The sequence below is a fragment of the Somniosus microcephalus genome, chromosome 6 (genome assembly GCF_052327205.1).
Source record: "Somniosus microcephalus isolate GS21.2 chromosome 6, FLI_Smic_1.0, whole genome shotgun sequence".
NCBI classification, from domain to species: domain Eukaryota; kingdom Metazoa; phylum Chordata; class Chondrichthyes; order Squaliformes; family Somniosidae; genus Somniosus; species Somniosus microcephalus.
Window position 1 is genome coordinate 108,267,486 of NC_140992.1, and position 7,806 is coordinate 108,275,291.

A 7,806-nucleotide genomic window follows, 5' to 3' on the forward strand; every position below is an offset into this window, starting at 1 on the left:
GGTGTCCATACTTAAGAAAAGACATACTTGCTCTCGAGTCAGTACAAAGAACGTTCACTCGGTTAATCCCGGGGATGAGGGGATGGACATATGAGGAGAGGTTGAGTAGATTGGGACTCTACTCATTGGAGTTCAGAAGAATGAGAGGCGATCTTATTGAAACATATAAGATTGTGAAGGGGTTGGATCGGGTGGATGCGGGGAGGATGTTTCCGATGGTGGGTGAAACTAGAACTAGGGGGCATAGGCTTAGAATAAGGGGCTGCTCTTTCAAAACTGAGATGAGGAGGAACTACTTCACTCAGAGGGTGGTAGGTCCATGGAATATGCTGCCCCAAAAAGCTGTAGAAGCTACATCATTACATAAATTTAAAACAGAAATAGACAGTTTCCTAGAAGTAAAGGGAATTAAGGGTTACGGGGAGCAGGCAGGAATTTGGACATGAATCTATGTTCAGATCGGTCATGGCCCTGTGGGTAGCGGAGCAAGCCCAGGGGCCATGTAGCCTGATCCTGCTCCTATTTCGTGTGTCTAATTCTGTTAGATTCAGGAGATGGTTCTGTGATAGTAGATTGGCGGTTAGGATCAGATCAGCCATGATCTTATTGAATGGCGGAACAGGCTCGAGGGGCCAATTGGCCTACTCCTGCTCCTATTTCTTATGTTCTTATGCCTCTCATTCTTCTGAACTCCAGTGAGTAGAGGCCCAACCTACTTAACCTTTCCTCATACGTCAACCCCCTCATCTCCGGAATCAACCGAGTGAACCTTCTCTGAACTGCCTCGAGAGCAAGTATATCTTTTCTTAAATATGGAAGCCAAAACTGTACGCAGTATTCCAGGTGTGGCCTCACCAGTACCCTGTATAACTGCAGCAAGACTTCCCAGAGCGGCAGAGTACTTTAAACAGCGGGAACGGAGAGCCAGAGAGGCAGAGTACTTTAAACAGAGCAGGAGCAGACAGCCAGAGCGGCAGAGTACTTTAAACAGAGCGGGAGCGGAGCCAGAGTGGCAGAGTACTTTAAACAGAGCGGGAGTGGAGAGCCAGAGCAGCAGAGTACTTTAAATAGAGTGGGAGCAGAGAGCCAGAACGGCAGAGTACCTTAAACAGAGCGGGAACAGATTGCCAGAGTGGCAGAATACTTTAAACAGAGCGGGAGCGGAGAAGCAGAGCGGCAGAGTACTTTAAACAGAGCGGGAGTGGAGAGCCAGGGTGGCAGATTACTTTAAACAGAGCGGGAGTGGAGAGCCAGAGAGGCAGAGTATTTTAAACAGCGGGAGTGGAGAACCAGAGCAGCAGATTACTTGAAACAGCGGGAGCGGAGAGCCAGAGAGGCAGAGTACTTTAAACAGCGGGAACGGAGAGCCAGAGAGGCAGAGTACTTTAAACAGAGCAGGAGAGGAGAACCAGAGCGGCAGAGTACTTTAAGCAGAGCGGGAGCGGAGAGCCAGTGCGCCAGAGTACGTTAAACAGAGCGGGAGCAGAGAGCCAGAGCGGCAGAATACTTTAAACAAAGCGGGAGCATAGCCAGAGTGGCGGCGTATTTTAAACATGGTGGCAGCTGAGAGCCAGAGCGGCAGAGTACTTTAAATAGCGGTAGCGGAGAGTCAGAGAGGCAGAGTACTTTAAACAGAGCAGGAGAGGAGAGTCAGAGCGGCAGAGTAATTTAAACAGAGCGGGAGCAGAGAGCCAGAGCGGCAGAGTACTTTAAACAGAGCGGGAGTGAGAGCCAGAGTGGCAGAGTACGCTATACAGAGTGGGAGCAGGAGCTGATAGCCAGAGTGGCAGAGTACTTTAAACGGAACGGGAGTGGAGAGCCAGAGCAGCAGAGTACTTTAAATAGCGGTAGCGGAGAGCCAGAGCGGCAGAGTACTTTAAACAGAGCGGGAGCAGAGAGCCAGAGCGGCAGAGTACTTTAAACAGCGGGAACAGAGAGCCAGAGCGGCAGAGTACTCTAAACAGAGCGGGAGCAGAGAGCCAGAGCGGCAGAGTACTTTAAACAGCGGGAACAGAGAGCCAGAGCGGCAGAGTACTTTAAACAGCGGGAGCGGAGAGCCAGAGCAGCAGAGTACTTTAAATAGCGGTAGCGGAGAGCCAGAGCGGCAGAGTACTTTAAACAGCGGGAGCAGAGAGCCAGAGCGGCAGAGTACTCTAAACAGAGCGGGAGCAGAGAGCCAGAGCGGCAGAGTACTTTAAACAGCGGGAACAGAGAGCCAGAGCGGCAGAGTACTTTAAACAGCGGGAGCGGAGAGCCAGAGCACCAGAGCACTTGAATCAGTGGGAGTGGAGAACCAGAGCAGCAGAGTAATTTAAACAGCGGGAGCAGAGAGCCAGAGAGGCAGAGTACTTTAAACAGAGCAGGAGCGGACAGCCAGAGCGACAGAGTATTTTAAACAGAGTGGGAGCAGAGAGCCAGAGCGGCAGAGTCGGTTAAACAGAGCGGGAGCAGAGCCAGAGCGGCAGAGTACTTTAAACAGAGCTGGAGTGGAGAGCCAGAGCGGCAGAGTACTTTAAACAGAGCGGGAGCGGAGAGCCAGAGCGGCAGAGTACTTTAAAAAGAGCATGAGCAGAGAGCTAGGGCGGCAGAGTAATTTAAACAGGGGGAGCAGAGAGCCAGAGCGCCAGAGTACTTGAAACAGCAGGAGCGGAGAACCAGAGCGGCAGAATACATTAAACAGCGGGAGCGGAGAGCCAGAGTATTTTAAACAGAGAGGGAGCGGAGAACCAGAGCAGCAGAGAACTTTAAACAGCATGAATGGAGAGTCGGAAAGGCAGAGTACTTTAAACATCGGGAACGGAGAACCAGAGAGGCAGATTACTTTAAACAGCGGGAGTGGAGAGCCGGAGCGCCAGAGTACTTGAAACAGAGCAGATGCGGAGAGCCAGGGGGACAGAGTACTTTAAACAGAGCAGGAGAGGAGAGTCAGAGCGGCAGAGTACTTTAAACAGAGCGGGAGCAGAGAGCCAGAGCGGCAGAGTACTTTAAACATAGCAGAAGAGAGAGCCAGAGCGGCAGAGTACTTTAAACAGAGCGGAAGTGAGAGCCAGAGTGGCAGAGTACGTTAAACAGAGTGCGAGCAGGAGCTGCTAGCCAGAGTGGCAGAGTACTTTAAACGGAACGGGAGTGGAGAGCCAGAGCAGCAGAGTACTTTAAACAGAGCGGGAGCGGAGAGCCAGAGCAGCAGAGTACTTTCAGCAGAGCGGGAGCGGAGAGCCAGTGCGCCAGAGTATGTTAAACAGAGCGGGACCAGAGAGCCAGAACGGCAGAGTACTTTAAACAGAGCGGGAGCAGAGCCAGAGCGGCAGAGTATTTTAAACATGGTGGCAGCTGAGAGCCAGAGCGGCAGAGAACTTTAAATAGCGGGAGCGGAGAGCCAGAGCACCAGAGTGCTTGAAACAGCGGGAGCGGAGAACCAGAGCGGCAGAGTACTTTAAACAGCGGGAGCGGAGAGCCAGAGCGGCAGAGTACTTGAAACAGAGCGGGAGCAGAGAGCCAGAGCAACAGAGTACTTTAAACAGAGCGGGAGAGGAGAGTCAGAGCGGCAGAGTACTTTAAACATAGCAGAAGAGAGAGCCAGAGCGGCAGAGCACTTTAAACAGAGCGGGAGTGAGAGCCAGAGTGGCAGAGTACGTTATACAGAGTGGGAGCAGGAGCTGATAGCCAGAGTGGCAGAGTACTTTAAACAGAGCTGGAGTGGAGAGCCAGAGCGGCAGAGTACGTTAAACAGAGCGGGAGCGGAGAGCCAGAGCGGCAGAGTACGTTAAACAGAGTGGGAGCGGAGGGCTAGAGCGGCAGAGTACTTTAAACAGAGTGGGAGTGGAGAGGCAGGGTGGCAGAGTACTTTAAACAGAGCGGGAGTGGAGAGCCAGAGAGGCAGAGTACTTTAAAAAGAGCATGAGCAGAGAGCCAGGGCGGCAGAGTAATTTAAACAGAGGGAGCAGAGAGCCAGAGCGCCAGAGTACTTGAAACAGCAGGAGCGGAGAACCAGAGTGGCAGAATAATTTAAATAGCGGGAGCGGAGAGCCAGAGCGCCAGAGTATTTTAAACAGAGCGGGAGAGGAGAACCAGAACGGCAGAGTGCTTTAAGCAGAGTGGGAGCGGAGAGCCAGTGCGCCAGAATACGTTAAACAGAGCGGGAGCAGAGAGCCAGAGCGGCAGAGTACTTTAAACAAAGCAGGAGCATAGCCAGAGCGGCAGAGTATTTTAAACATGGTGGCAGCTGAGAGCCAGAGCGGCAGAGTACTTTAAACAGCGGGAGCGGAGAGCCAGAGCGCCAGAGTACTTTAAACAGCGGGAGCGGAGAGCCAGAGCACTTTATGTTGTGTTTTGATTTTTGCTTCAATTAAGTTTGTCCCAGTTCCCGGGTGTTACCTGAAGGGGCTGCTGGGGGGCTCGGTTTTACTTTGTCTTTCACTTTCAGATTCGGGTTCTGCCATGCAGACAATGTGCTGTAATGTTCACCCATTTACTCAGTAAATAGTAAAAGGAACATTCTGTCTCCTCTATTCATTATTGTTCGGTCAAGATGCAATACAGGCGACGAGCCGACTGTTGAACTCTCTAGAAGGACGGAGATAGACATGCGAACCTACAGCCGTGATATTGGAAATTGCGACGAGCGGGCCACTCAGCTAGCAACATCAACGGCATTTTGATAGTTGGCTAGCTGCGACGTAGATGGCGGACAGAGTATTGTGCGGGCCAAGCAAATACCGTGAGTGTTCCTACCGTAACTCTGGCCGGAGGAGAAAAAGAATATAAAAACAAAGAAAAAAGTCTGTGGATCTTAAAACGACAGTGCACATTGAAACTATGATGACCTTGGGATGTATTGAAGAGTTCTCTGGGGATAAGGACAGTTCATGGGAGGAATACGCAGAAAGACTGGGGTGTTTCTTTGAGGCCAATAATATTGACAAAGAGAAGCGCTCAGTGTTGCTAAGTGTATGCGAAGCTGCTACTTACTCCGTCCTGCGTTCATTGGTGGCTCCTCGTAAACCTAGTGAGGTGGATTATGCTGATTTGATTGAGAAGCTGCAGAAACATTTTAACCCAAAACTCTCAGAGATTTTGCAGCGTTTCCATTTTCACAATTGTAAACAACAGCCTGGATAATCTATTTCAAGTTACATTGCTGAGTTGAGGAAACGCTCATTACATTGTAATTTTGGTGACCAGTTAGACAATATGCTCCGTGATCGGATTGTGTGTGGAGTGCTGGACTCGGCATTGCAGAGACAGCTGTTAGCAGAGAAGGCCCTGACGTTCCGGCTGGCCAAGGAGAAGGCTTTAGCAGCAGAGGCTGCATCGATGAACACACGTATGCTCCGTACAGAGGCAGCACCATCTCAGGCCGCCGAGGAGGTGCACAAGACCACACACGCAGCTGCTGCTGTGAGAGACATGGAGGCAACTAAAGAGACAGGAAGAAAATTTTTCCGCTGTGGGGCTCCCCATGGTTCCACTACATGCAAATTTGTGTCAGCGGTATGTCATTTCTGTAAGAAAAGAGGACACATAGCTCGTGTCTGCATGAAGAAAGCTCAGGCTGCTGCAGCAGAGCCAACACAAGCATCGCAGACACACACCCTGAAAATGGAGGACAACGATGAGTGCACAGTGTATACCACGGAAGCTGAGCAGCTACCCCACAGATGGTGGGGATACACGGCAAATGTGATCATGAATGGGGCACCACTCTGCATGGAGGTGGATTCAGGCTCAGCGTGTTCATTGATAAGTGAAGAGACTTACAATAGGCTGTGGCCAAGTGAACCCCCGGCGATGGCTCAGGTCAGTGGTGTGCTACGGCAGTGGTCCCAAGCTCAACTCCAGGTGCTGGGTATGATTCATGTGGAAGTTAAGTATCAGGCGGTCAAGAACACACTTCCACTTTATGTGGTGGCGGGGCAGGGCACAAGCCTGCTGGGCAGAGATTGGTTTGAGCCCCTTGGTATTGAAGTGACAGGAGTACACACGGTACAGCGACAGCCCATAATGCCTATGTTGGAGAACTATGAAGAGGTTTTTGGTGAGTTCGGGGCCTGTCGGGGACCGCCAGTCTCAATCGAAGTGGACCCAGGGGTAGCGCCTAAGTTCTTCAAGGCGCGACCAGTTCCTTTTGCGTTGCGCAAGAAGGTGGATGAGGCCCTGGATAAGCTGGTGAACCAAGGGGTTCTCTTGCCAGTGAAGAACTCCCGTTGGGCCACCCCTATCGTGCCCATTGCAAAGAAGGATGGGGGCCTGCGAATCCGTGGAGATTACAGATGTACGGTTAATACTGCTGTGTTACCAGATGTGTATCCCTTACCAACAGTTACAGAGCTGTTTTCAACACTGGCTGGAGGCACTCTGTTCACCAAGCTGGATCTCAAGCAAGCATACCAGCAACTGGTCCTGGATGAAGAGTCAGCCGAGCTGTTGACAATCAACACCCACAGAGGACTTTTCCGAGCCACAAGGCTGCAGTTTGGGGTGTCTATGGCTGTGGCAATCTTTCAGAGGTTCATGGACACCCTGTTGGCTGGTGTTCCAGGAGTTCAGCCTTACTTGGATGACATACTGATTACAGGCAAGACACAGGAAGCCCATGATGAGCGGCTGCAGGAAGTACTACGCCGGCTGGCTGAGGTAGGACTACGCCTTCAAAAGGAGAAATGTGTGTTCGCTGCCAATGGGGTGGAGTTCTTGGGATTCCGAGTGGACAAAGATGGTGTGGATCCGACTACGGAGAAGGTGAAGGCTATCAGGAGCGCTCCCACCCCCAAGAACAAGACCGAACTGCAGGCATTCCTCAGACTGTTAAACTTCTACAGTTGTTTTCTCAAGGGCAAAGCCACAATCTTAGAGCCACTGCACAGGCTGTTAGACCAAGCAACAGTGTGGAACTGGACCTCAGCTCATGAAACAGCATACAGACAGGCAAAGGAACTGCTACAAGCAGATAAGGTTCTGGCACACTATGATGAAAACAAGCCATTGGTGTTGGTGTGTGATGCCTCACCATACGGGCTGGGAGCTCTGTTGGGTCACATAGAGCCAGATGGCCGGGAAGCGCCTATCAGTTTTGCCTCAAGAACACTCTCAACAACGGAACGTAATTACGCCCAGATTGACAAGGAGGCCATAGCCATCATATTTGGGGTAAAGAAGTTCAGCCAGTACCTGTTAGGGAGACAGGCCTAGAAATTCAGTTGCGTTCGCCAGCCGTTAGCGCCATAAGAGGGGTAGATCTCGAGCGCTAGGCACTTAGCGCCCGGGCGCAGGACGATCTGCGCCTACGCCCAACTTCAGTAGACATTTAGCGCCGGCGCAAAGTGTTTGCGCGCGCTCAGCTGCGCGCGCAACTTATGACGTCATTTCGTCGTGCAACGCCGTTTGAGAGCCCCAAACCGGAACTTCAGTGGCGCCCGCCCAATGTGGGCGTGGCGCTGTTAAGAACTGTGAAGTGGAACGCAGCAGAGGCCCTGCGGGCCTCGTGGAGCGCTAATTAAAGGGCACTTACACTGAACTATAAAGGCCAGCCATTTTGCTGCAATGACTTTAGTGCTACGGATTTCTGGACAGAGACCAAGGAAGAGACCTTACTGATTTGGGCCAACATAGGAGAGGTATTTTTGGCTTCTGGCCAGAGCTTGGAAATTTGACTCATTGTGATTTCACTGTTTGCAAGTATATTATGGGGGCTGCATGGGGTTCCAACCCTCAGTTCCAGCATTATGTGCGAAGGGCTCGCAGACGCTGTGTGAGAGGGGCAGCCATGCCTAGACGCAGAGGGGCCATCAGGCGTCAGCAACGTAGGCC